This window comes from Geotrypetes seraphini, chromosome 1, assembly GCF_902459505.1.
Source record: "Geotrypetes seraphini chromosome 1, aGeoSer1.1, whole genome shotgun sequence".
Classification (NCBI taxonomy): Eukaryota; Metazoa; Chordata; class Amphibia; order Gymnophiona; family Dermophiidae; genus Geotrypetes; species Geotrypetes seraphini.
Window position 1 is genome coordinate 445,215,904 of NC_047084.1, and position 19,775 is coordinate 445,235,678.

Below are 19,775 nucleotides of genomic sequence, written 5' to 3' on the forward strand. Positions count from 1 at the left end.
GATCGAGGGGTGACCCCGGGAACTACAGGCCGGTGAGCCTGACTTCAATTATAGGGAAGATGGTGGAAGCTATGATCAAGGATGGTATTTGCGAGCACATCGAGAGAAATGGCCTACTGAGAACAAGCCAGCACGGATTCTGTAAGGGAAGGTCATGCTTAACAAACCTTTTGTACTTCTTTGAGGGAATAAGCAGTCGGGTGGACAATGGGGAACCCATAGATATCATTTACCTCGATTTTCAAAAGGCTTTCGACAAGATGCCACATGAAAGGCTGCTTAGGAAGCTGTGAAACCACAGAGTGGGAGGGGATGTGCACAGATGGATCAAGCACTGGTTGTCGGGTAGACTGCAGAACTGCAGAGGGTCGGAGTAAAGGGACAATATTCTGACTGGCGGGGAGTCACGAGCGGTGTGCCACAGGGATCGGTGCTGGGGCCGTTACTCTTCAACATATTTATCAATGATCTGGAAAAGGAGGCAAAGTGCGAGGTTATAAAATTTGCAGACGATACCCAACTGTGCGGCAGAGTTAGATCCAGGGAGGAGTGTGATGACCTGCAAAGGGACCTGGACAAGCTGGAAGACTGGGCAAACAAATGGCAAATGCGCTTTAACGTGGAAAAATGCAAGGTCATGCATATAGGGAAAAAGAACCCGTTGTTCAACTACAAATTGGGGGGGGCATTGCTGGGAGACAGCAGTCTAGAGAGAGACTTGGGTGTGCTGGTGGATGCATCACTGAAGCCATCTGCGCAGTGCGCAGCAGCCTCGAAAAAAGTCAACAGGATGCTGGGCATCATAAAGAGGGGCATAACAACCAGGACGCGGGAAGTCATCATGCCATTGTATCGAGCGATGGTGCGTCCACATCTGGAATACTGCGTTCAATATTGGTCGCCGTACCTCAAGAAGGACATGGCAGTACTTGAGAGAGTCCAAAGGAGAGCAACGAAACTGGTAAGAGGGCTGGAACACTGCCCATACGCCGAGAGGTTGGATAGGCTGGGGCTCTTCTCTCTGGAAAAAAGGAGGCTCAGGGGAGATATGATAGAGACCTTCAGGATCATGAGGGGCATAGAGAGGGTGGATAGGGACAGATTCTTCAGGCTGAAGGGGACAACAGGTACGAGGGGGCATTCGGAGAAACTGAAGGGAGATAGGTTCAAAACAAATGCAAGGAAGTTTTTTTTCACCCAAAGGGTCGTGGACACCTGGAATGCGCTACCGGAGGAAGTGATCAGGCAGAGTACGGTACAGGGATTCAAACAGGGATTGGACGGATTCCTGAGGGATAAAGGGATCGTGGGATACTGAGAGAGGTGCTGGGATGTAACACAGGTATAGAAAGCTAACCAGGTAATAAGTATAGAAACCCAACCAGGTCGTGCATGTGCAAGACCGGAGGGTTAGGACTTCGATGGGAAGATAGGACTCAATGGGAAACCAAGGTGGCAAGGGGGCCCCTTCTGGTGATTCAGACAGGTCGTGACCTGTTAGGGCCGCCGCGGGAGCGGACTGCTGGGCAGGATGGACCTATGGTCTGACCCGGCGGAGGCACTGCTTATGTTCTTATGTTCTTAAGTAGCTGCCTCAGCATTCTGAAATTGTCAGCTTGACTCCCACTGCATCTCCTTGTGACTTTAAGAAGTCACTTAACATTTTATTGCTCCAGGTACAAAATAAATACCTCTCTAAAAATATGTAAACCACTTTGATTTTGTAAAACCACACAGAAAAAACAGTATACAAGTTCTACCCCCACCCCCTACCCATCCTTGCATAACTCCCCTAATAAAAAAAATGCCACAATAATATTATAGTCCTATGTATAAATGTATATATGCTGATATCCCCCTCCTCCTTTTACAAAACCATAGCATGGTTTTTAATACTAGCCACGGTGGCAACAACTCTGAACCCATGCTGACTCTGTCTCATTAAATCGTGTTTGTCTACGTGTTTCACAATTTTACAGATCTGTACATAAGTACTATTATTCCATAACTTATGTGCCCAATTGAGTCTAGCTTTAGGCATTAATTTATAGAATAAGGGCTATAGCTTTTGAGATCCTATATTTAGGGGAATCTTCAGATGAATACTTAGAGGGCCTTTTTCGATAGCGCACCCAAGTACAACTTTGGACGGCCTGAGGACATCCAAAATCCAAATCCTGAAAATATCCATTTTTTTAAACTGCTAGACATCCAAATTTTTTTCCTTGAAAATCACCTACCTAGACATCTTGACCATCAGGGCGTCCAACCTTAGGACATCTACCATTTTGGGGCATTTTAAACCACAAAAACATCCAAGTTTAAAACATCCAAATCCAGATCATTTGACCGCAGGAGGGGGCCAGCATTGTAATGGATTAACCAGACAGACATGACAACAGAGCAGTGGGTTATCTTAGAAGGTACTGCTATGAACTTCACACAAAGGGTGCCAGAAGTGCATCTCCTTAGAACTCCCTTTTAATGTATGGTGAGCCCCCCCAAACTCCCCCAAAATCTACTATACCCACCTGTCCACCACCTCAATAGTCTTTAACAGTGCAGGTAGCACCTATATAGTAGGGTTTTGGTGGGTTCACACTTTCCACCATAACTGTAGTAGTTAAGAGTGGCTTATGGGCCTGGGTCCTCCTCTCTATGGCTCACTAGCCCTCTCACCAGGCTACTTAAGACACCTGTGTGCTGCTCTACTTGAATTTTCTATGCTGTATTAGGGACAGGTATGTACTGTTTTATTCAGATTTTGGGGGAGGGGTGGGAGGGGGGTCATTGACCACTGAGAGGGGGTGGCAATGTGTGGGGGGATCAATTACTTAATCCTTCTAGTGGTTATCTGGTCAGTTTGAGTACCCTTTTACTACTATTTATTATTTCTATAGCGCTGAAAGGCGTACACAGCGCTGTACGTTTTAGCATTTAGATGCTTTTAAAACAGACCTAGCTCCAGATGTGTAAGTTCCATCCGGGAAGTCTTGGGAAAGTTTCAATTATTATCGCAAGATGTCCAAGTCTAAACACACCCAAAGTCTGCCCATAACATACCTCCAAACACCCCCCCCCCCTCCTTTTAAATTTGGACACTTAGCGGTTGGAATGCCTAGCTAGCAATCAGAAAATCGGTTTTGAAAACTGGATCTCCTGGCAATTAGGACATTCAAGTGCCAATTTATGCCGCCTTTTGGACATCTTTATTTCTTGAAAATGAGCCCCTTAGGCTTCTATGTTTGGCTGAAAATAGAGACTTACGTTTAGGAACTTAACTTAGGAGCCTAAATGTAATTGTTCAGCCTTTTTCATATATCTAGCCCTTTATATTTAGGGATTGAAAAGAAGATGATTCAAACCTCACTAGCAAGAATATGATTTTCATCACGCACTGACTCAGCACAAATCAAGTCCAAGCAAGTGCCCTGCTTAACTACCCTACTATTAATGTACTGGCAAATTTTATTGCTAAGCCTTTTCTTTGGTTCTTGATTCTTAAGAAGTACAGTTATGTAGCATGTTATAAAAACATATCACAGCCCAAGCATGTAATTAAAATTGTACATGCCTTCCAAAATGTCTCTTTGCAGACCCACAAAATCACTTTAACAAGTCAACTGATATCAGGAACCTGGAGGCACTGAGCTGTCCAAATTACTAAAACTGTTATCTGTGAAGTTTTATTTTCATAGTTAGAACTAGATGGATTTCCAAAAACCACTGCAAGAAGGAAACCAAAAGATTTAAAAATCAAAAGTGTGTGGACTACTCTGCTATCTTGGTCTGCCCCCACAACCTTTATTTCTGAGTTAGCATCCATTTCTTTTTGCGAACAGCTGTATTCTCCAACTCAAGCAGTTCTGCTACAATGAAGAACTTGGAAAGCAAGCAAGCAAACACAGATCAATTTTATGGGAAAGATGAAATGAGGTGGTGGTGGGAGGGGGGAAAAGCCTGTAGGTCAGAGTACAGAAATATAGGCAGGTCTGTTCTTCATTAAGCTATCTAGGACTCCCCCCCCTCCCCCGCTACCTGTCCAGGGGCTTATTAAAGAGCTCGAACCACTCTTCTGGCCCGTGAATCGCATCCTGCTGCTGACAAGTTAGCCCAGCACCACGGCTGCCACATCAAAGCACTTTTTGCCTGTCTAACCTAAACCAGGCAGCTCCGACTCCTTTGACAAGGTAAGATGAAAACAGAAAGATCCTGCAGCTAGGACAGATAACAGTCATCAAGCCATAAGCCTGGAATGCAACCCGGCATTCCAGACTACAGTAGTTACACAATCGTGCAACATCTCTGACTGCAATCAAGGTCAGGACAAAAATGTTCTGGGAAGCAGTGTGCTTCATTTTCTGTTCTTTTTTATTTGAAAAATGCCAGACTGTGGCATCTATCTCGGTACACAGCCCCGTCCTTTTAAAATGTCATTGAAAGAAGGCCTATTTCCCCCTTCTATGTACAGTGAACCTCTGCTTCCCAGTGCCCAAGCCTGGTAATATTTGAGACTTAAGAACAAAAAGTAGGCCATGTCTGTTTTTTTGCACAACATGGCCCATTCTAAAGCCCATTAAGAAAGAAGCCAGTGCTATGAATCAGTGCATAGCTGAAATAATGGAAAAAGTGGACGGGCCGCTTTTTCTCTGCAGGGCTCATTTGATCAGCAAAGTAATGCTCTCTCTAACTCTTAAACTGCTCACTTAAAAATTAAGATTCAGTGGGACCCTATAGATGAAAAATTCCCTATGGCAGACCATAAATCTCGAGCCCCTAAAAACCGCAGCGCCAAAAACTTTGCAACTTTTTCTCTTTTGAAAATAACGGGACTGGGAAAGACGAGGATCTCACGGACCTTGTGCAGTTTAGCCTTTTAGGCACCCAGACAGAGAGAGGCAAACGGGCTCCCTGAGATCCCAAACAGCGTCCCGGCCCCGGTGAACTTACGAAACTGCTCCGAAAGATCTCACGTGAATTCAGCGATTAAAATATGAATTTTTCCCAAAACTGCGAAAATAAAGACATACGAAAATAAAAAGACATAAGCAGCTTCAAATTAATTACTGGCTGATGGCATCGGCTGTATGGAAGGAAGAGATATGTAATAAAAAGAGATTAAAAAGTATTTTTTTTTTAACACATACTAACTTTAAAGCCCTTTTCTTCTGCTGTCACTGCAAGGCGTGTGTGCACTAGCTTTAATAGCTGAAGCTTCCCCTGCACTGCTCTCTCTGGAGAACGGTTTCAAACATTTTGCACTGTCTGCAAGGCATGGAAAAAAAAAATAATAATAATACAAGGCCACTTTATTCGGGGCGGTACAAGATCGGATTATTTTATGCTGTCTTTTGTACAGCAGTTTTACAGCAGTTTGACTCCAGGGTAAACGGGAACGGTCATAAATCTCAAACTGCTTTCAAAAGCCACTTTAATTTCTGTCAGCAGCGCAAACTGCAGTCTCTTACTCGCTGGCAGTAGACAGACAGTTTCATCTGTTTCAGACCAGAGGTGGGATTTTCATAACAAAGCATGTCATATTGGGGGAAAAAAAGATAAAGGGGGAAACAACTAACTCCCCCAACCTCTGTCTAACCTTTTTTTTCTCAAAACATTCCCACATCAGTCACCTGTGTTCAATCCTCCCCCCACCACCCCTTTTTTTTTAACCAGAGGTTAAGGGAAAGGTGGAACCTCAAGACAAACCAACCAGTCTTATTACATATGTCTTTATCTATTTGCTGTCCCAAGCTAAACAGGATGTTCTGTGGATTGCAGACAATCCCAATTGTCTCAAAAACGACCCCGAAAGTCGATCATAAATGTAACTGAATCTAATGAATGAAAGAAGCAGATATGCAGATTCCAGTTGGCAACAGCACTCCTATCCACTGAATGAGGAATGTACTATATTCAATACATGCTTTATGAGGGCTACAAAGGCCTGAGGTGACCTACTACTTTCAGGCCATGAGCCACGAGGTTTGGCACTACAGGGTAAATTACTCCACTGCAGGGCACAATGCATGGAATCACCATGCTTTCCTGCCACAGGAAAGTAAAGGAAAGTCTTAGGGGCCATATAAATGCCATATAAGTAAAGGAAAGTCATAGGTACCATATAGTAAAGGAAAGTCATAGGTGCCATATAAATGCCATATAAGTAAAGGAAAGTCATAGGTACCATAGAGTAAAGGAAAGTCATAGGTGCCATATAAATGCCATATAAGTAAAGGAAAGTCATAGGTACCATAGAGTAAAGGAAAGTCATAGGTGCCATATAAATGCCATATAAGTAAAGGAAAGTCATAGGTACCATATAGTAAAGGAAAGTCATAGGTGCCATATAAATGCCATATAAGTAAAGGAAAGTCATAGGTACCATATAGTAAAGGAAAGTCATAGGTGCCATATAAATGCCATATAAGTAAAGGAAAGTCATAGGTACCATAGAGTAAAGGAAAGTCATAGGTGCCATATAAGTAAAGGAAAGTCATAGGTACCATATAGTAAAGGAAAGTCATAGGTGCCATATAAATGCCATATAAGTAAAGGAAAGTCATAGGTACCATAGAGTAAAGGAAAGTCATAGGTGCCATATAAGTAAAGGAAAGTCATAGGGGCCATATAAGTAAAGGAAAGTCATAGGGGCCATATAAGTAAATGAAAGTCATAGGTGCCATATAAGTAAAGGAAAGTCATATAAGTGCCATATAAGAAAAGGAAAGTCATAGGTGCCATATAAATGCCATATAAGTAAAGGAAAGTCATAGGTACCATATAGTAAAGGAAAGTCATAGGTGCCATATAAGTAAAGGAAAGTCATAGGGGCCATATAAGTAAATGAAAGTCATAGGTGCCATATAAATGCCATATAAGTAAAGGAAAGTCATATAAGTGCCATATAAGTAAAGGAAAGTCATAGGTACCATATAGTAAAGGAAAGTCATAGGTGCCATATAAGTAAAGGAAAGTCATATAAGTGCCATATAAGTAAAGGAAAGTCATAGGTACCATATAGTAAAGGAAAGTCATAGGTGCCATATAAGTAAAGGAAAGTCATATAAGTGCCATATAAGAAAAGGAAAGTCATAGGTGCCATATAAATGCCATATAAATAAAGGAAAGTCATAGGTACCATATAGTAAAGGAAACTCATAGGTGCCATATAAATGCCATATAAGTAAAGGAAAGTCATATAAGTGCCATATAAGAAAAGGAAAGTCATAGGTGCCATATAGTAAAGGAAAGTCATAGGTGCCATATAAGTAAAGGAAAGTCATAGGGGCCATATAAATAAAGAAAAGTCATAGGTGCCATATAAGTAAAGGAAAGTCATAGGTACTATATAGTAAAGGAAAGTCATAGGTGCCATATAAGTAAAGGAAAGTCAAATAAATGCCATATAAGTAAAGGAAAGTCATAGGTACTATATAGTAAAGGAAAGTCATAGGTGCCATATAAATGCCATATAAGTAAAGGAAAGTCATAGATGCCAGCTCATTGGATGCCCCGGGCGCCGAGTACCCCGATATCGAGCAAGATCTTTCGATGGTGTGCCGGGAGGAGTAATGAGTTTGGTTTTAGCATTCCCGATTTTTTTATTTGAAAAGTTGGCGCCAGTGGGGAATGTGAATCCGACCACGACATCTTCCAAACGTTTACAGCACTTGAAAGGTCTTAAACAAAACCAGACGTGAACCTGACATTTGCTCTGAAACCTTTCTACGTGATTTAAAAAAAAAAAAAAAAAAGAGTTGGATCCCTCAACCGGCATGCGTGCAAAACGCACGTTTTCGTTTTCAGGCACGTTTTAAAAGCCAGATCTTGCACGGTCAGCAAAGTGTATTTTACATCCTCAAGGTTAGATAACTCTTCTGTAAATTCGATAAAAGGTATCGCAGCCGGCAAATAATCTGGGCACGTGCTAAGGAAAAAAGAAAGTGGGTTTTATGTTTTTGTTTTTCCTTTTATTGTGGTCTGTATTAGTAATGGTATTTTTCTGAGTTTTTGTTTTCTTTTTTCACTTTGTTAGCAAGGTGTATTTTAATCATTTGAAACTGCATAAAAATAAACTTTTAAAAAAAGAGAGTGCCGTTGCTGGAATCTCAAACTGAAAACGGTATATGAGCAGTAACATTTATATATGCTCATAAGGACAATCCCCTTCCATGCCTGGAGCAGAGAAGTGGACTCCCATCTGTCTGTCTCTCTAGTATTTATTATTTCAGCACTTCTGTCCTATCACTATTAAAGTCCAAACTTTAGGGCTACATTGTTCTATCCCACAGGGCTTCTCCTGAGGGATCACTAGGCAAGGACATTAACTTCGTATTAAAAGGATGAGTGAAGCTTTAATAAAGTGTTGTGTTCCACTTAGAATGAAACATGAAGGGAAATAACAATAATAACAATTTAAAAAAAAAAAAAAAAAAACCTACTGGCAACTTTCTTACCATCTCTGCATGCTGGTTGGCACGAGCGCCCCCTTCCTGCAGGTCTCGGTCGTGCAGCGGTGCAGACTGGGCTTGTCCGGACCCGACGCGTTTCTTCAGCTGATCAATGTGTCCCCGCCGCCTGCTGATGAGGGAGGGCTGGGGTGGGGGGGAGAACCACCGGAGGGTCAGGGGCTCTCTCAGTTTGGGCTTTCCCTTCACCACTCTAAGAAAACGAGATTTCTTGGAGTGACTTTGCAGTAAACAACCCCCTCTTGTTTTCTTTGCATGCGCCTGGCCTCTCTTTCCATCCGGTGTTCGCCGAGAAGCTTTCAGCCGACAAATTGGTACCAAAAAAAAAAAAAAAAAATTGCAGAACGAAGGTCACACTTTTTTTTTTTTTAAAGAAGTTGCGATCTCTCGGGATCATAAAACTGTCGGCGAGACCAGAGGCAGGACACGGAGCGTATTCTAGTGGGTGGGGGAGTGGCTGGCTTTTTTTTTTTTTCTCCCTCCGCCGTTGTCTTTCCCTCCTTATCTCGCTCCCTTTTCCTCCTTTCACCGCCGCCGTTTCCTCCTGATCAGGCTCGAGGCTCCGCCGCAGGAAAGAAACGGAGAACGAAAAGCCCCCCCCTCGCCACCGACGAAGGGGAACGAGAGGGCCGCCGTGAGGGCGGGAAGGGAGAGGCGCCGGCGCGCGGAGAAAGTTTGGGCGCGGGGAAAGTTTTGCTGCCGGGACGCTCTAGCTGTCAGCCTTCTTCCACTCTCTCTCTCTCTCTAGTCAGCTCCGGTGTCTGTCTGGGGGAGGCTGAGGGCAGCTCAAGAATGTTTAGTATAGTTTTCTTTCTTTCTTTTTGGGTTTTTTTTTTTCAGCCGTCACGGTGTAAGTTTGCAGGGTAAAGAGTCACATCTGTGTGTGACAGTGAGCCAAACAAACTCTGCCCTGGAGACACGGAAAAGGCGAGCACAAGACCTTGCAGGCTCCGAGGCGCACACACGACTCCAGCAAGAGCTAGGGGAAGAGACCAAGAAACAGTTGAGCGCAGCAGAAACCCAGTTGTTTTATGTTTAGCCTGTTTCCCCTTTACTTTCTTCCTTTTCTCGGAGGGAGGGGGGGGAGGCAGTATTGAGTGTGGGGCAGTTTAAGCATGTACCTGGGTAATAATGACAACTTTATTTCAAGGAAGTTAGCACACACACCCCCCTCTCTTCCTGCCTGTGGCCTCCTTAAGAACAAAAATTGACATACTACTGGGTCAGACCAAAGGTCCATCTAGACTTGTATCCTGTTTCCAATAGTGGCCAAAACGTCAGGTCACAAGGACCTAGCAGAATTCCAACAAGTGGCAGGATTCCATGCTGCTTTTCTCCATGATATTGGCATCCACACTTCTGGAAAAAGAAATGGAATATATTCCATTTAAAGCAGCTAATTTCTTTCATAGACAAAGATATTATTGAGTCTTATTTGGCAATCCATAGGTTGGATGGCATGCTATATAGCATTTGCTGGAGAAGGCTGATTGATAGAAGGGTTAACATACAATGTGGTCTATATATATATAGCTAATGGAGCCTATGCACTGGAATAAAGTGTGTGCACACATGTATGGGTAAGGAGCTCCTGAAATACACAGAAAATTTGGTGTAGATAAGACAGTAAGCACAAAAAGTAAATACCCATATTTAAAACCTTTATTTCTTACTTAATCTGAAATGCTCAAATGAACTGTACTTTTTTCACATTACATGTTGCTTTTAAGAGTGTTGGAACATATAAACAGTGCATTTAAAGATGATTCCTAGTTAGAAATCGAGATCCTTATCCTAGCTGAAGGGTGAAGTTCATTCCTGTCATGGTGTGAGCAAAACAAATCTGTTTGACACTAACCCAAGATTCCAAGAGAAAGCATGATACAGTGTTGAGAAGTTTGCAACACTCGCTCCCCTCCCCCCAATGGTCTGTATTTTAGTAAAACTTTTAAATACATGAGTTAGACAAAAAGAATATAGTGTATTTATTCAACAAAAATGTTTCAAAACCAAATATCCTCTTATGAAAAGTGTGCAATCTATCCAGTAACTGGCAGTACCTTCAAGAACAGCATAAGCTAGTACAGTTGATTAATTGTGATTAACAATTGCAGTTAATGTTCAGACTTTAACAGCAATTAAAATTATTAACGCCATTAAAGTTGATGACCTTGGGCTGAACTGAGTATCCACCTCCTTCCCATAAACCCCTCCTAAGGAGCCCTGGCCCCAGAAGAGCCCCCCTCATGAGGACTCAAGAACATAAGCAATGCCTCTGCTGGGTCAGACCTGAGGTCCATCGTGCCCAGCAGTCCACTCACGCGGGGGCCCAACAGGTCCAGGACCTGTGCAGTAATCCTCTATTTATACCCCTCTATCCCCTTTTCCCGCAGGAAATTGTCCAATCCTTTCTTGAACCCCAGTACCATACTCTGCCCTATTATGCCCTCTGGAAGCGCATTCCAGGTGTCCACCACACGTTGGGTAAAGAAGAACTTCCTAGCATTTGTTTTGAATTTGTCCCCTTTCAACTTCCAAGAACATGTACCCTTTCTCAAAGATAGCCCCTCCTTACCTTACTGTAGGCCCCCTGGGTTTACTTTTAGGATTCCCATGGTGGTCTAGGTTAGAGAGTGCAGAAGGGATCCCCCAGTCACAAGACAACCACTAAAGCTCATGATTACCATTTTGAACCTGAAGCCGTTCAGGTCAGGAGCTACTGGGGATTGCTTCCGCTCACCTTACCCTAGACCACCTGAATATCCTCAAGTTCTAGATCACCAGGGCATTTTTAAGGTAGGCTCAGGAGGACTTAAAAGGGAAGAAGGGGAGGAGACGCTCAAAGTTATAGGGAAAAACATTTAAAATCAATTTTGTGTAAAATATTTTTTTCACTCAGAGAATAGTTAAGCTCTGGAACGCATTGCCAGAATGTGGTAAGAGTGGTTAACATAGCTGGTTTTAAAAAAAAAGGTTTTAAAACAGGTTTGGACAAGTTTCTGGAGGAAATGTCAATAGTCTGCTATTGAGACAAACATAGGGGAAGCCACTGCTTGCCCTGAGATCGGTAGCATGGAATGTTGCTGCTATGTGGGTTTTGCCAGGTACTCGTGACCTGGACTTGCTACTGTGAAAACGTGATACTGGGCTAGATTGACCATTGGTCGGACCCAGTATGGCTATTCTTACGTCTTTCAGAGAGAGGTAGATGCTCTGGGGAGGTCTTTTAGAGGAGGGTCTTCCAGAGGGCTCTGGGGGTCCTTTGAGAGGGGTGAATACTCTGGGAAGGGGTTTTGGGAGGGTGTTAGATGCTCCAGGGGGCTCTTCAGGAGGGCAATTCTCTTAGGGCAAAGTTTCGGGAAGAGATGGATGCTCTAGGGTGCTTTGATAGGGGGGTGGATGCTCTTAAAGACCCTTCCTGAAGCCCAGGGCAGTGATTATAAATGCAGTTATTTGCAATCTAAATTTTTGCAATTAAAATCTTTGGGTGATCAGTCTCTCCCACTTCGTATCATCAACAGCTACCTTCAGGCCTTGTCACAACTTTTCAGTAGGGTTTAGAATGAGACTTGTCATCCTAGCCAGTTAAGTGTTGCATATCAGGACTTAACCAGCCAAGCGCTTATTCTGCTTCAGGACACTCCCTTAATAGCTGGTTTACTAATTTAAGGGGTCCTTTTCTAAGGCGGGCCTTAGTAAAAGGACCCCTAAGTGCCGCTGATAATCAGTAGGTAGCCCCAAACAAGTGATTTAACCAGTCATCAGCCATTTCTGGCATGTTAGATCATTTGGAATATCAACCAGAAAAATAGCTTGTTTTCAGCCATCCTATAGTTCATTTACTTAAATGTTTAGGGTTATTATCTTGCAACACGACTCCCTTTTGGCTCAGTTTTATGGATAAGTGAGTTGACATTCTTCTTGTGAATTTCACTCTGCTATTAGAGTAACTAAGAGAGCATTACTTTGACAAACATATCTCAACTTCTTTAAATTGTCTGCAAGTTCTTTTTAGGATCTTTAAGAAAATTTCTCGTTTTTGATCCCACTACACTCCCTCTGTCGAATCCTGCAGATGTCCTCCCTGCACTCTTCCCTTCCTCCTCCTCTCCCCTCTCCTTGAACCTAATTCCCTTCCAAGTTCCACTGGTTTGACAGATTCTTGGTTGGCCTTAAATCTACCACCATTGTTCTTCTTACTTTTCAGTCCCTTAACTCCTCTTCTTCCCATACTTGGCCTATTGGTTAATCCTGCCCTGGTTCCATCCCCTGGAAACATGCTACAGTCATCCCTCTTTCGAAGAAACCCAATTTAGACTCTCTCAACTGGCTAGTTTTCATCCTATTTCTAATCTCCCTTCCTTTGCCTTAAATCTACCACCACCTTCAATTGTTCTTCTTACTCTTCAGTCCCTTAACTCCTCTTCTTCCCCTCTATACCCCTGGCTGACTCACCTTGTCATAGAGCTCGCCAAACTGCTCCTGTCTCATCTTCTTCCTCTCCTTCATGCCAGTCTCATCTTGTGGGATTGTTCCATCCAGGGCAGGATTATTTCGTCCAGGGCCCCTAGGCACACAAGTACACTGGGCCCCCTGCCCCGCCCCACCCCACCATGCGCCCAGGCGGAAACAGGAAACTGCATCAGAGGGAAGCTTTGGGCAAGCAGCACCGCTTGCACAATTACAGTTCCCGTTGCCTTTCTTACCCACATTGCTTGCTTGTCTTAGTTTCCGTCGATGGGGGGGGGGAGGCGCGTTGCCAGTCGGGGTGGGGCCCGCGTTGCCGATCGGTGGGGGGGGTTCCGTGTTGCTGATCGATGCTGGAGGGGCCCATCGCCATTTTGAAAAAACAATGTTGATGCCCTCCTTCATCGGGCCCCCCTGACATTTCGGGCCCTAGGCATGTGCCTACTTGGCCTATTGGTTAATCCTGCCCTGGTTCCATCCCCCTGGAAACATGCTACAGTCATCCCTCTTTCGAAGAAACCCAATTTAGACTCTCTCAACTGGCTAGTTTTCATCCTATTTCTAATCTCCCTTCCTTTGCCTTAAATCTACCACCACCTTCAATTGTTCTTCTTACTCTTCAGTCCCTTAACTCCTCTTCTTCCCCTCTATACCCCTGGCTGACTCACCTTGTCATAGAGCTCGCCAAACTGCTCCTGTCTCATCTTCTTCCTCTCCTTCATGCCAGTCTCATCTTGTGGGATTGTTCCATCCAGGGCAGGATTATTTCGTCCAGGGCCCCTAGGCACACAAGTACACTGGGCCCCCTGCCCCGCCCCACCCCACCATGCGCCCAGGCGGAAACAGGAAACTGCATCAGAGGGAAGCTTTGGGCAAGCAGCACCGCTTGCACAATTACAGTTCCCGTTGCCTTTCTTACCCACATTGCTTGCTTGTCTTAGTTTCCGTCGATGGGGGGGGAGGCGCGTTGCCAGTCGGGGTGGGGCCCGCGTTGCCGATCGGTGGGGGGGGGGGTCCGTGTTGCTGATCGATGCTGGAGGGGCCCATCGCCATTTTGAAAAAACAATGTTGATGCCCTCCTTCATCGGGCCCCCCTGACATTTCGGGCCCTAGGCATGTGCCTACTTGGCCTATTGGTTAATCCTGCCCTGGTTCCATCCCCCTGGAAACATGCTACAGTCATCCCTCTTTCGAAGAAACCCAATTTAGACTCTCTCAACTGGCTAGTTTTCATCCTATTTCTAATCTCCCTTCCTTTGCCAAGCTACACAAGAAAATTGTCTTTCTCCAACTTTCATCCTTTATTGAACAGTCCAATGCACTGCACCCCTTTCAGGCAGGCTTCTGTCCCAAACAAAGTACAGAGACTCTTCCCTTGGCACTGCTCGGCACCATGCACTCATCTCTTGACCAGCACCAATCTATTAGTGTGTCCTTAGACTTGTCCTCCACATTCAACTTGGTTGATCATTCTCTCCTTCTTCTTCGCCTTCGTTCACTTGGACTTTCAGGCACTGTGCTCAATTGGTTCTCTAGTCACTTTCTAATTACTCTTTTCAAATAAACTATGCTGACCTTATGTATTCCTCTCATCTACCTTTTATCATCCAGCATACCATAAGGCTCCATTCTATCATTTGTTTCCAATATCTTTCTTGCCCCCCTTCTCACTCATTCAAGACTATGGATGCTACTACTACTGCTATTACTTATTTCTAGAGTGCTATCAGACTTACAGGGTCATGAAGGAGACAGTCCCTGCTTGAATTAGCTCACAATCTAATCAATTAAGACAGATGCCAAGGTAGGGTTTGCAGTTAGTTGGGGATGGTTAAACTTCTGGCTAGGGTGATGAGCAAAGGGCAGTGGGGAGTAGAGTTATGAGTTGAAGGCAATGTAGAAAAGTTGGGTTTTCAGCCTACTTTTGAACAAGGGAAGGGGTGTGATGCATGACTGCACTCCTTTCTGTTACACGGATGACATACAAATTCTCTACCATCTCCCCATTCCCTCCCTTTTCTCTTAAGCTCATGTAGCACAACACCTTTACAGAAGCTCATGTAAACAACTCTGAACAGGGCCAGTTTTAGTCATAAAGGAGCCCAGGGCAAAAATTAAGGAAGGGGCCCCTCTTCTACCTATGCGTCTCTCAATTTCCCCACCCATCTTTAAATAACTTCTTCTAACACAAAACACAGACAGATCTTCACCAAATACAGAACAATGGATCACAAATTAGAAATAGAAATATGAATGGCAAAATTGAACTGGAAACCCAAAAAATTAACTCTGCAAGTACTTCATTTTGTACTGAACACAATCAGTGGCATAACCATGAGTGGGGGCTGGGCCTCCCACTTTGAGCTTAGGCCTCCTCAAAATGAACATCTCCCTTGATGTAGCTGGTGGAGATCCCCAAGCCTCATCAGCTGACCATATCCTTCCCCTCCTCAGGTCCAATGACCAGAACTTTCAAAGTTCTATAGCTGGCAGCAGTATTACAGAGCCACTGCCTTCCCTCTCTCCCCCTCCCCACCTTCCACTTGGAAAAAATTGGCAGCTTGAGGATATTGCCACTAGCTGCAAAGTTTGGAGACTTCTGCTTGCCAGACTGGAGGAAGAGCTCATCAGTTGCCAGGGCTTAGGGATCTCCACCAGCTCAAGTATTTATATTTTGCCTTCAAGCAGGGAGAAAATTTGGTGCTCATCCACCCATTTTGGGCTCCAGCCCCTCCCCACAAATCAGCTGCATAGCTATGCCATTGACTACAATAAAAAATATTTGTGATGCACATGTCCCAAAGATAACATATTTCAGTTAATACATTCAAAATAAAACACTTTTATCCCAGGACAAGCAGGCAGCATATTCTTGACTGATGGGTGACGGCACCGACGGAGCCCCGGTACGGACAATTTTAGAGTGATTGCACTCTAAGAACTTGGAAAGTTCTAGTAGGCCGCACCGCGCACGCGCGAGTGCCTTCCCGCCCGACAGAGGCACGCGGTCCCCAGTTTCTTAGTTTCCGCGGAGCTAAGAAGACGTATTTTCAACGGCTGTTGAAACCTTTTTTCTCTTTCGCCTTCCCGCTCGCATAAACCGTTTTGGAAATATAATATATTTCCCCTTTTTTCTTTTTCTTATTTTCTTTAAAAAAAAAAAAAAAAAAACTTTTCTTTTTTTCTTCTTTTTTCGGGTTCGCCCCGGCGGGGCCTGCTGCCACCATCGAGGCCTCGGCCTTTGATTTGGCAGAAGCCGTCTTTACGTTCATGCCCCCCCAACCCGGATTTAAGAAGTGCCAGCGGTGCGCGAGGCCCATTTCTCTCACTGACCCGCACAACTGGTGTTTACAGTGCCTGGGTCCTGACCATCGAGCGTCCACCTGCACCCGCTGTGCCACTCTCAAAAAGAGAACCTTAAAAAACCGCCAGATCCAGCAGCGGTTGTTATTTGGTACCGATATGTCGGATTCGGCAGCACCGGCTCCGACGTCGGCACCGACCCAGTCGGCACCTACCTCATCGACACCGCGTGATACCGCGCCGGCGTTGCATCCCTTAGGTAAGCCGGCTAAGAAGCCTTCCCTGCTGGAGCGTCCTCCGGTCTCAGTAGCAGCGAGCCCAGTCCTGCCGACCTCGAGGCGCCCGCGGAAGCGCTCCGCTCCGATTGAGGTCAGCCCCTCGACCTCGGGTTCCTCTTCGGAGTGTAGAGCGGCACCGAAGGTACCGCAGAAGAAAAAGGCGGTACCGGTGCCTTCCCTGGACGAGCGAATTGCTGCCGTCCTGCAGGCTCAGCTCAAGGAGCAGTTACAGCAGCTCCTTCCTGCTCTTTTGCAACCGAGCCTTCCAGTCCCGGTCCGGTCTGAGCCACCGGTACCGGCAGTGGAACAGCCTCTTTTATCGGCATCCACTCTGTCGGTACCGGTGCATTCGGCTTCATCAGTATCCATGCCGACATTAGCGCCGGAACCTAGGTCTTTACACCAGGCTGTGCAAACTTCTGCACCAACACAGCCTATCACATCTCCCGGTACCGTTTCCCAGAGGTCGGGTAAGTCGATCCGCAAAACTCGACACCTAGAACCCTCCACACTGGAATCCCGGGACCGCAGCTTTCAAGTAAGGGACCCTGATCTGTGGGGTGACTCAGAGGAGCCTCTTCTTTCTGAGGGGGAGTGTTCATCGGGCGATGAGGATCCTTCTCTTTTAGATCCATCCTCTAAGCCTGATGCAACCTCTTTCACCTCTTTTCTTAAAGAGATGTGTGACTCCCTCTCTATTCCCTTGGAGGCTGAATCCAAAGCATTCCTCGATGCGTTGGATTTTGACCAGCCCCCAAGGGAATTTCTGAAATTGCCTCTCCATGATATACTACGAGACACTTTCTACAAAAATCTGGAGACACCTTTGACTGTCCCAGGAGCTCCCCGCAAACTGGACTCCTTATATAAGGTCATACCTATTCCGGGCTTTGACAAACTACAGCTCCCTCATGAATCTCTTTTGATGGAGTCCACTTTAAAGAAATCCACGGGAGCTAGTGTATACGCCTCTGTCCCTCCTGGCAGAGAAGGTAAGGCCATGGATAAGTTTGGCAAAAAGTTATATCAGAATGCGATGCTGGCTAATAGATCAGGGAATTATGCTTTCCACTTTTCATTCTACCTTAAGCATCTCATTCAGAGTTTGTCCACCTTTGAAAAATACCTCCCTGACCGAAAAAGATCTGCCTTTCGCCAAACTTCTTCATCGCTCTTACAACTTCGTAAGTTCATGGTCAGGTCGATCTATGACACCTTTGAGCTGACCTCTAGAGCCACGGCTATGTCAGTGGCCATGCGTCGACTGGCTTGGCTCAGAGTTTCAGAACTTGATGTCAATCATCAAGATCGACTGGCTAATGCACCTTGCCTGGGGGATGAGCTGTTTGGGGAATCCATGGACTCCACTACCCAAAAGCTCTCGGCTCATGAGACTAGGTGGGATACTCTCCTTAAAACAAAAAAGAAGACCCCACCCACCAGGCCCTTCCGCCAGCAATCGGCCTACCAACGTCGATTTGTGGCTCGTCCTCTGCCACCGGCTCCTCAACAACCCAGGCGTCAGAGGCAACAACAGAGGCAAAACGCTAGACCAGCTCAGCAGCAACAGCAAGTGAAGCCTCCTCCTCCACAAAAATCCTCACAACCCTTTTGACTTGATTCTCCAGGACATAGCCAGTATCCCACCATCTACTCATCTTCTGCTGCCCATAGGAGGACGTCTTACTCATTTCATAAGCCGTTGGGAAACCATCACCTCGGATCAGTGGGTCCTCAACATCATCCGCCACGGCTACTCTCTCAACTTTCAGACTCTTCCTGCCCACGGTCTACCAAAAGAGTCTGCTTTGAACACTCCTCAGTCTTCCCTCCTTCTTCAAGAGGTTCAATCCCTCCTCCTTCTGAACGCCATAGAGGAGGTTCCTCTAGATCAGCAGGGACAGGGATTCTACTCTCGTTATTTTCTAGTCCCCCAAAAAACAGGAGATCTCAGACCCATTCTAGATCTTCGCGATCTCAACAAATGCTTGGTCAAAGAGAAATTCAGAATGCTTTCTCTGGCCACTCTTTACCCTCTTCTCACTCAGGGCGACTGGCTTTGCTCCCTCGATCTCAAAGAGGCATATACTCACATACCGGTCAATCTGGCCTCCAAACAGTACCTCCGCTTCATGATCCATCATTGTCATTACCAATACAAGGTGCTGCCCTTCGGTCTTGCCTCCTCTCCAATTGTGGTGGCTGCCTTTCTACGCTCTCACCACCTTCAAGTCTTTCCTTACCTGGACGATTGGTTAATCAAGGCCAATTCATCTCAGACAGTACTTCTGGCCACCAACCAAACCATTCTGTTTCTACAACTTCTGGGGTTCGAGATCAATCTACCCAAATCTCATCTCATCCCCACTCAGAGACTTCAATTCATTGGAGCGGTGTTGGACACAGTCCTCATGAGAGCGTTCCTGCCGTCCAACCGTCTTCACACTCTTCAGTCTCTATGTCAGCAGGTGCTTCCACAACGTTCCATCTCTGCCAAGCAAATGATGATACTCTTGGGTCACATGGCCTCCACAGTTCATGTCACACCCTTCGCACGTCTTCACCTGCGCACTCCTCAATGGACCCTAGCTACCCAGTGGTCCCAAGCGACGGATCCCTGCTCACGACACATATCTGTGACATCGTCTCTTCGTCAGTCTCTACAATGGTGGTTGATATCCTCAAATCTCTCCAGAGGTCTTCTGTTCCATCTACCTCCTCATCAACTTATCATCACCACCGACGCTTCCCCTTACGCCTGGGGAGCTCATTTGAACGAATTCCAAACTCAAGGTCTTTGGACAGCCCAAGAAATGAAGCATCACATCAATTTCCTGGAACTCAGAGCGATGTTTTATGCCCTCAAGGCCTTCCAACATCTTCTCTTTCCTCAAGTCCTCCTGCTGTGCACAGACAATCAAGTTGCAATGTACTACATCAACAAGCAGGGTGGGACAGGCTCTCGCCTCTTGTGCCAGGAAGCCCAGAAGATTTGGGCTTGGGCCACAGATCACCAACTCTTCCTGAAGGCGATCTACATTCAGGGAGAGCAGAATTCCTTGGCGGACAAACTCAGCAGAATTCTCCAGCCTCACGAGTGGACTCTCGATCCTTTAACTCTACAGTCTATCTTCGCTCAGTGGGGCACTCCTCAGATAGACCTCTTTGCAGCTCCTCACAATCACCAGCTGCCCCTCTTCTGCTCCAGACTCTACTCTCCTCACCGTCTGACAGCGGATGCATTTCTCCTGGATTGGTC

General features: G+C 45.5%; 1 protein-coding gene across 3 annotated transcripts in view; it reads right to left on the minus strand.

Annotated features, from left to right (window-relative positions):
* Positions 1-19,775, minus strand: part of BNC2 (basonuclin 2) — a 1,455,515-nt gene that overhangs the window by 1,212,213 nt on the left and 223,527 nt on the right. For 2 of the 3 annotated variants that reach the window (XM_033920442.1, XM_033920433.1), the window contains exon 1: positions 8,457-8,767. The exons of the other annotated variant lie outside the window; for it this stretch is intronic. The gene's annotated coding sequence lies outside the window, so the exon portion shown is untranslated. Of the gene's footprint in view, positions 1-8,456; positions 8,768-19,775 lie in introns of those variants that run through there. 3 annotated transcript variants of the gene reach the window in all.